At 42.7% G+C, this 9956-nt stretch overlaps 1 protein-coding gene across 1 annotated transcript in view; it reads right to left on the reverse strand.

Moving 5' to 3' along the window:
* RAB7A (RAB7A, member RAS oncogene family) overlaps positions 1-9488 on the reverse strand; it is a 73588-nt gene extending 64100 nt beyond the window's left edge. The window contains exon 1 of the mRNA XM_004368391.2: positions 9268-9488. The gene's annotated coding sequence lies outside the window, so the exon portion shown is untranslated. The remainder of the gene's footprint in view (positions 1-9267) is intronic.
* Positions 9489-9956: the final 468 nt, after the last annotated feature.

Here is a 9956-nt window from a genome sequence, read left to right on the forward strand (position 1 = left end):
AATATTAAAAAAAAAAAAAAAAAAGATTTACAAAAGTTGCTCTTCCATAGAAGAAGATACTCTAGCCATTGTTAGGGTTAAAGAAACACCTGTCAACTTGGAATAACGGGTGCCAGCCCCAGTCCCACTACTCATAAGCTCTGTGGTATTGAGCATGTACTTTCACCTCAGGTTCCTCATCTGAAGAAATGTTACTTAGTTTGAACTTGTGAGGCTTAAACAAAGTAACAGTTGAGCTCTATAAAATATAGATTATTCATATATATACTTTGTTCCAGTTATCACATTCGCGTGGAGTGGGAAAAAAAACCAAGGCAACTTCCACAAAAAAGCAAGTCCCTCCGAAAGCAATCCTTGTTAAGAGGACTTCCCTCCCACATCAACAGATTTTTTGAATATGATGCTTTCACTGTTCTCAAGCTTCCTAAACCCAGGTACCAAACCAAGGGCTAACAGCTGTGTTAGTAAAAGACCAGGATAATGTGGCTGTTCTTTTCTTTCTTTTTTCTTTTTTTGGGGGGGAGAGGCTAGGACAGATTAGAAAGCAGTTAGTAGAACAGACAGTTACGTAAGAATTTTCTTCAATAGCTCAAAATGTTAGCAACCCTAGATTATCTCTGGCATGTACTCAGTAAAACAGAACGTCCATAAACTGCTAAGAGGAGCTCACAATGGGCAGGCTGGCTAAGGAGGAAAACCGAATTAACTGCTCTCTTCCTCCACCCCATCCTCCAAAACCAGCTCTTCCTTTTAACTCCTTTTAAAGGCACTTCTGAGGAAGCACCGCTCTGACACAACACTTGTACTTTTCAGTCCTGGTCCCACTAACCTCTTAACATGTGTTTCTTTAGGCAAATTACAACCTCAAAGTCATTCCTCCACCATAACTGGGGTACCACCTGCCTTACTCAATAGAGTTGTGAGGTTCAAGTAGGAGGATTTTGTCCTGTCTACCTTCATCCCTGCAAACGGTTACTGAACTCACCTGCTAACTGAAAGGTGGGCAGTTCAAGTCTACCCACAGGCATCTCTGAAGAAAGACCTGGAGATCTACTTCCGAAAAATCAGCGATTGAAAACCCTATGAGAGGAAGAAGGAGAGTGAGGAATAGGAGGATATGGAACATGTGGCCAATTGCTTCCATGAACAACTGCCTCCTTTGCCATCAGACCAGAAGAGCTAGATGGTGCCCAGCTACATTACTGAACACTTTGATCAAAGATTCTACAGAAGGATCCTGATCAAAAGGGGGAAAAACGCAGAATTTCAATTTCTCATGGACTCCAGGCTTTCTGGAGCCATGGAGGCTGGATGAACCATTGAAACTATTGCCCTGAGATAATCTATAGATTGTGCTTTTGGTGTGATATCTAAGAAATCCTTGTCTAAGAATGAAAAACACCGAAGACACAAGGAAAATATTAGCCCAAGAGACAAAAGGGCCACATAAAGTAGAGACTCCATCAGCCTGAGACCAGAACTAGATGGTGCCCGGCTACCACCAATAACCACCCTGACAGGGAATGCAACAGAGAGTCCCTGATGGAGCAGAAGAAAAGTAGGGTACAGAACTCAAATTCTAGTGAAAAGACCAGACTTAATGATTTGACTGAAACTGGAGGAACCCCGGAAGACAAGGTCCCTGGACTTCTGTTGGCCCAGAGATGAAACCATTCCTGAGGCCAACTCTTCAGACAAAGATTAGACTGGACTATGGGACATAAAGTGATATTCGTGAGGAGTGTGCCTCTTAGCTCAAGTAGATACATGAGACTAAATGGGCAGCTCCTATCTGGAGGTGAGATGAGAAGGCAGAGAGTGCCAGGAGCTGGCTGAATGGACACGGGAAATCCGGGGTAGAAAGGAGGAGTGTGCTGTCATAGTACAGGGAGAGCAACTAGGGTCACACAGCAATGTGTGTATAAATTTTTGTATGAGAAACTGACTTGAATTGGAAACTTAAACACTTAAAGCACAATAATTAAAAAAAGGCTTAAACAAAAAATATTCCCTGAAGGCTTAAAACCAAACAATAGTTTAGCTTAACTAGTAAAGAATGTCAGTCAGGTCATAAAAAAAAAAAAAAGAATGTCTGCCATGAATATTATGCTCTTTCAAGATCTATCTATATGGGATCAAACTGACAACAGCAACTCAGAAGATCAGACAGGAAACTTAGGGGCCAGTGAGTTTATGTTAATGGAGGAGGAACAACTCAGAAAAAGAGAATGAGGATGATTGTACAACTCAAAGAACATAATCAATGTCACTGAATTGCATATGTAGAAGCTGTTGAATTGCTGTATTTTTTTGCTGTGTATATCCTCAACAACAACAAATTAACAACAAAAAAAACCCTATGTAGCACAATCCTACTGTGACACACACGGGGTTGCCCTGAGTTAAAATCAATCTGATGACTACCGGTTTTGGTACCCTTATTTAGTGAAGCACCACTGCGTTAAACATAAACCCTTCAACACGGCATTGCAGTGCCTCCCCTCCCCCGCAGAATCTGGCCTCATCACCTGAATCCCATTGCCAGCCAGTCGATTCCAACTCACAGTGACCCTACAAGACAACAGAACTGACCCATGGGGTTTCCAAGGCTGTAAATCTTTACAAAAACAGACTGCCACATCTTTCTCCTGCGGAGTGGCTGGTGGATTCAAACCACTGACCTTTTGGTTAGCAGTTGAGTGCTTACCCACTATGCCACAAGGGCTCCTATCACATGAATAGCCATTACCAAATTGGAGAGACTGCAGTTCCTCCCACTTGCCTTATCATTCTCTACTTCCATTCATTATTTATGTCATTCCCTCCAACTATAACGGCTTCCCAAATCTCCCCCTCTATATCAACTTATCCAAAAATCCACCCAGCCCCTCTCTAACCACTACCCCAGCCACTGAATGACTCTAGCATTTTAAGCTATTTTTATGACTCTCATCTGCTTTTGTTTTACAATTATTTTTGAATCTCTAGCGCTCTTATTTTACTCCTCCGACAGCTGCCCGCAGTGTTCTGCTTATTAGTAGATAATAAAAATCTGTGGAATGAACATAAATATTCAATATAGTTTATTATTCAGGAAAGCTATACATACATATTAATCACTGACCCAGAAGCACAACTTACATGGTACAAATAGTAACTTACCCTGCAAAGTCAGAACTGAAAAATTGTTTAACAAAAGTTTACTAGATAATATTTCAAGAACTCTTCTAGAATGATTCATCCCTGCCCTCAAGGAGCTTAAAGTGAGGGATGGGCAAAGCCATGTAAAATAATTTCAACCAAACCGAAGTCTAAAGTGGATGTACAAAGTTCAGCATCACCCAGCCAGAAAGCTACTTACTCATGGTCAAACGCAACTAATCACTAAGTGGGCAGTCAGAACATGCAAAACAGACATATGTCCAGTAGCGAATATGAGAGAATCCAGTATTTTAAGGATCAAGTGTCAGACCAAATAAGAACCTGAACGAAAGCACTGTCTATTATGGCTAGCTTTATACCCCACAGATGATACTTTGGGGCCAATTCCATCACCAGGAATGGGTACAGATTATAAAAGCAAAAACTAACCTACAAGGGCAACACTAGAGGGCTAACTGCTCACTAGACTGAAGCCATTCACTACAACTCTGCTTTTCTAGCCCCCTCATATTTAAGTGGCATTTATAATAGTACCAAACTATCATTTTTTGCTCCAGAAACCGCTCCCCCCACAAAGGCTTCTCTAGACTGATAAGTATACAAGTTGTACCATGAGTCATAAAGAAACAGGCTCCCATCAGAATGCTAAAATTAAAGACAGAAAATAACAAGTGTTGACAAGGATGTGAAATATCTGGAACCACTAGTGGAAGTATAAACTGTTATGACTTTTGAAAACTGGCATTTTCTATCAAAACTGAATAGATGCACACTCTAAAACTCAGCCATTCTACTCCTAGGTATTTACTCAATGGAAATGTGCATAAGTGTTCATCAAAAGACATGTACAAGAATATTCATAGCAGCAATGTCTGTAACAGCCACAAACTACAAGCTACTCAAATGCCCACCAATGGTTTAATAAATACATTATGGTATGTCACATAATGGAATACTATTCAACAATGAACACGGAGCTACAACTGCACACAACAACACAAAGTCACACAAACAATGCCGAGTCAAAAAAATCAGATACAAAAGAGTACATAGTATATGAGTCCGTTTACACAAAGTCCAAATCAGGCAAAATTAATCTACAGTGTTAGATGTCAACAGACTGATTACCCTTGGGAAGATGGTAATAACTTGAAAGAGACACAAGGGGGCTTCTGAGTTTGTGAAAATTCTCTGAGGTGTTCATTTATTTGTGCACTTTTCTGCATGTATTTTCTACTTCAGTTAAAAGTTTACTAAACTACAGAAGAAATGACAAATGACTTAAAAACAAGGGCAACACTTCACTTATCCATGGCAAACCTTATTCTGCAGCTGGATGTATCAGGTTCTTCACCTGTTGCCATTAAACATTTGAAAAATGTAGCTAGTTCCACAAACAGCAGGAGATGATCTCCAGTTTCCCATCACTGAGTGTCAATTAGAAGAGGTCCCACAGGTTAAAGGACCCATGTCCAGTCCTCTCCACAACTAAATTCTCACACTATTTTTTGTTGTTGTTGTTCAATTTCATTAAAGGACAGTATTAAAGCATATATTCATTAGAAGAAAATAACCAGTTAACACCTTGGTCTTCTTGTGAGTAGTGTGAATCATAATTTTTTTCTTCTTTATACTTCTGTATTTTTCTAGTTTTTTTTATTTTTTAAAAGAACTGACTAGTTTTATAATCAGCAAGAGAAATGTCATTTTAAAGAAAAGGTAGTGGAAAAAAGATACATTTTTATAAGGGGTCAAATGCTGAGGCTTCCAGGGTAATCACAGTAACTGAAAATGCAGGGTAAAATGGTCATCAGAAAGAGCACTGAGAAGGGCTGCAACCGACCTGGACAGCATTCTAGCTGGGCCACCTGAGCATCCAGCCTCAGATTTCTCAGGCAGAAATACAGAAACGTCTACTTTGTAAGCCTACAGGCTGTGGTACACTCCAAGTGAAATCATACATTAACCATAAGCACTACAGAAATATTAAAAAGCATTTAAAGGAAAATGCTGTGCAGGAAAGTTTCATCAACCGAAATGGCACAGGTCAGAGGATTTCAGAGTGGCTCTCAACCTGTGGGCTGCCCAGACGACCCAGAGTTATTTCAAAGGATCCTCAGGTCTGTAAGTGCACCGAGAATTGTTGGTAGATGGACTAAATATTATACGTAAGAAGCACTGTTTTTTGTTTTCGTTTTTTTAAGTCTATGTTGTTAAGATTAAGCTTTTTAAAAGCTTAACTCATAGTAGATTTGTCATGTACTCTCAAATAACTCAAACTAAAATAAAAAATGGGGATCAATTTTCTTTTTTTTTGACACACACAAAGACTGGAAACCATTTATTTCACAAGGTAATTTTTAAAGGACTCCTGAACTGAGCTGAATAACTCCAGGGAAGTCAGTAGTAAGAAGCAAACTAGCCATCGTTGCTTGAAAGGGTGGGGGACAGAAGAGAACCTCCATCATGATACTTAGCAGCAGTCACACAAGTAAGGCTATTTGAGAACCAGGCAAGGCTGCAGAATTCCCAACACTGCCCTAAAATACTTCCTCAGATTTGCTCAGTCCATTGTATAAATGGACAACAGAATCAGGAAGACTGATCTCCACAGCAGTGATGACATCACCAAAACAGAGAGCTCCAAGCGAGGCTCTTGGGCCTCCTGCATTAAGTACTGCATCTCCAGGCAAAAGAACAAGGCCAATACTGTATGTCATCACTGGAACTAACTCCCAAGCTTTCTTCCTACCCCATGGAGATGTTGTCCAAGCAGCTATTCTTGAATCTGTTTTTGAAATCACAGCCTTGAGTACTAAAATTGAAACTAGTCAGAGACACTGCTAAAAAGCCTGTTCTAATTTCATCCACACATCACTTTTACCTTTGATTCACAAATCGCACTGACCACAACCACCATTAAGAAGTTTTAAAACATAAATGCAAACTATTTTTCTGTCTTCAATGCTATATGTGAGAAGAAAAAGTGGAGCATAGAGGGAAGATGTGAGAGCAAACGACTGAAGAGATCAACACATTGCGAAATATTTCTGCAGTAAACTGCAGACAGATAAGCGTAGAGATCTATTAGATGGCATTAATGGATAAATTATAACACTTAAGAATCAATTCCCGAGATTACAATGGTAACCTTATATGGGAGATGAAAGTCAATAACTGCATAATTGGGGGGGGTACTTCATTTCTACAGCATCAGTCCCCTTCAGAAGATGACATAGTGTCAAGGGGAACCACTGTTTAGCCTTATTCAGGAGGACACTTCCTCCTAACTTCTCTGGAGAACCTTGCCTACAGCCTACAGTCCAACATCTGGCCAAATCTATTTCAGTCACATTTGCTAAATTACATGGATAGAGAGTTGGACAACTGGTCTTAGAAACAATGGTAAAATATTTATGTCAAATCTCAGACAGGAAAATTACACAAGACTACTGTCACACACACGTGGTCTGGGTTTCATACACCTTTGCATGCAAAGGCTAATGTCAGACATAAGCGCAAAAATGTTATTAGTGCAGATCTCCTTGAAAACTTATTAAAAGTTAATCAAATAATCAAAACTCTTTTTTTCTTCATTTGAGGGTGGGGTCAGGAATGCGATTCAAAGCCACACTTTGCTATAAAGCAATGCTCTTTGATTATGAGATTTGAGGGCTTAGCCACAGCTGTGGGGAGGAGAATTACCCCCAAGTGGTTGCTCACAATTACTTGGACAGACTAATAATGTCATTTTTAGAGTGCCTTCTCCTACATTCCACCCTTGAGTTTGTTTACCCATGCAATTCTACCAGAAGTGCAAAACCCAAATCTCCTTTTACAGAAGGGGAGACAAAACAGTTATTGGAGGTGGGATTGCACAGTGTTTTCTCTAGGATGTTACTGGTACTCTGACTGGTAGGAGCTACATTAAACTTTGTGTCAGCTGAAGAAAAAAATCTAGCATGCCAAATGTGCCTTTGCTGAATGAACACTGCAATAGCTAACATCTGCAGTGCAATGGAGTGGCAGTGACATGGATTCCCTCTTGAGTGAACAAAAAATGCCACTAGAGCAAAAGGAAAAACAAATTTAGAGTGTTGACGGTTACTCTTCAAAAGACATCACCAATTAGAAACTGTAATATTGTCTTCTACACTCTCTTAAAGAGCAAGCCATACAAATGCTGTTGTTAAAATTAACAAAGCATCCAATTTAGTCACAACACTAGACTGTTTGGATTATTACAAATACACTTGCCGAGATGCGAAAAAATAACTCCTCTTTCCAAAAGTCTCAAGTTCTATGGCCAAGTCTTCCACAACACAATTCCTAGCCATGATCACTCATCATCTGAAAATTCCTTAGGGATAGGAATCATGCCTGATACATGATAGATACTCAAAACATTTGACAAATGAATGAAAGGGTGCCCATCATTACTCCCCTCTGAACCCAAACACTATTTGGGCTACAGTACTTATTACTCAAATATATCAGGCTGAGTTGCAAGGTAAAACAAGACAAACAGGAACACAAAGGGGTTGTGAGTACAAAGCTGCAGCTTGGGTAATATCCTCAGGAGGTATTAGAAATCTTCACAACTTACTCAAACCTAAACAAACCTCCCAACGTTTGAAGAGGACAGACTAACAGGAGACTTTATTAATCCATGGATGACAAGTCATGCGGCTAATCAGCTGCTTAAGTCACAAGGAAGAGACAAGAGCCTGTTCTTTCGGAATCCCAAAGAGTATTTTCAACAGGGAAGAACCAACTGGCTGTATACCCACATCTCTGCTAAAAGTAGTAAGAAAGGTTCCCATAGCAGGCTTGCCAGGCCTAAATCAATCGACAAAAGATTTGGGTAACAAAATTTTTCAAACCTCGATTAAGTACTTTGTCAGAATTCAAGAGCTCCTAATATACTGACACTCCACTACAGTAATACCCATTAAAAGTCACAACTACAAATGGAATGACTTTTGGCTTTAAGGCAGAACAAATGCCACTTCAGGAGGCTTTAAAATGACATTACTAGAAAGAGAGGAGGGAGTGACAGGCAGATACCAGGTAGCAAGAGAGAAATCACAAGCTTCAGGAGCACCTGAAAGCAGTACAACCTAGATATAGAGCGCAGTGCTCCAGAGTCTGACTGCCTGGGTTTGAATCTCAGCTCCATTTCTTATTAGCTGTGTGATTTTGGACAACTGGCTTCTCTGTTCTTCAATTTCCCTATCCACAAGTGGGCACAATAATAGTACTTCACAAGGTTGTTTTGAAAATTAAATAACCTATGTGAAAGGTCTTGGCACGGTGCCCAGCAAGCATACAGTAAGCACTCAAATGTTTGCTATTATTGTTCTCAATATTACCACTTTCAGGAACCATTATGTATCAAGTCTGAACTAAACACACATAGCTTTAGAGCCATTCATCATCTGTTCCCCAATAAGTTTGAAAACTTCTTTCAAGATTTACCATAACACGCTTATGACAAAAATCTCCCAGCGCCAGAAGCTTCTCACAACTATACAAGTCTTCGGGGCGAGCCCAGCGCACGTGACCTGACTCACTGCCTTAACTCAGGTGCCATCGAGGAACCTCCCCCAGTACCGAGTCAGGCTGTTCAACTGAAGATACAGATGCAAAAGTGGCTGAACACTGGACACCTGTTCCCAATGCCCGCGCGATCGGCGGCGCCTGGGCCAGCGTCCCCTCCACACCGCTGCTGGAGGGGTCGGCTCCGACACCCTTCGGCTCGCGGTTCCCAGGTACTCTACCGGCTAGCGCATTCCGCCGCGAGCGCAGAGCCCCCCTACGTCCAGCGAGTTTCCGGCCTTGACACCACCGGTAAACAAGGCGTCCCTGACGGCAGTCCCAGCGCCGGCAACCTGGCCAGAGGTCACACCCGGCAACCTCTGACCTCTTCCCGGCCGGGCGCGTTCCGGGCCTCCTCCTGGGGCTGAGCGACGCGGAGCTTCCTCGCGAGGGTTAGGCTGAGCGCAGAGCCTTTCCCAGAACATAAACGACGCGAGGCCCTGGGTACCGAGGGGCTGAGGAGGGGGATGGGACCAGGCCACCGGCCGGGCTGGGCCCGCTGCTTACCGCGGCCGCTCCGCTGGGGGCTCCGGGCCGGGCGCGCTGCGAGAGCTCTCGCGGAGGAGGACAAGCAAAGAAGGACGGGGCAGAGAAGAAGTCCAAGTTCAGGTTCTAGCGGACTCCTCCGCGCTTTTCAATCTTCCAACACTGCCGCCGCCGCCGCCTCGGGCTTTATGGCCAAGACTTCGGCCCCGCTCCCACTTCCGCCACCGCCGCCGCCCCGAGCGGAAGTACCTGTCACAAGACGATCGACGCCAAGGAGTGCGGAGGAGGGACCCCGCCTCAAACCTTGCGTCACGTTCCGGCCGCCTCCGTCCTGAGCCTGGATCACGTTGTCCAAACATGTCTGCCCCCGTAGGATGTCGCCATCTTTAAGACTCCTACAAGGAGCAGGACGGCACCATGTTGGACCCACAAATCGATTCCTCAGCCACCTACTGTCTCCCCTGAATAACGAATGCCGGGAGAGAGAGGACAAGGTAAACTTGCCCCTGCAATAGTGTCCCTCTCCGAAAGCACTGGTCAATCAACCAAGTAGTCCTACCATGTACGCCGAGCTGTTCAGGATCAATAAAGCTTGTCCTAAGAGCGAGTTTGCCCAGGGAGAAATCTCTCAGTAGTGAGAGACAACCAAAACCGTTGTTATGGAGTCTATTCCGACTTATAGCGGCTCTATAGGACAGAGTAGAGCTGCC

The sequence above is a fragment of the Trichechus manatus genome, unplaced genomic scaffold, assembly GCF_000243295.1.
Source record: "Trichechus manatus latirostris isolate Lorelei unplaced genomic scaffold, TriManLat1.0 scaffold00001, whole genome shotgun sequence".
Taxonomy (NCBI): Eukaryota; Metazoa; Chordata; class Mammalia; order Sirenia; family Trichechidae; genus Trichechus; species Trichechus manatus.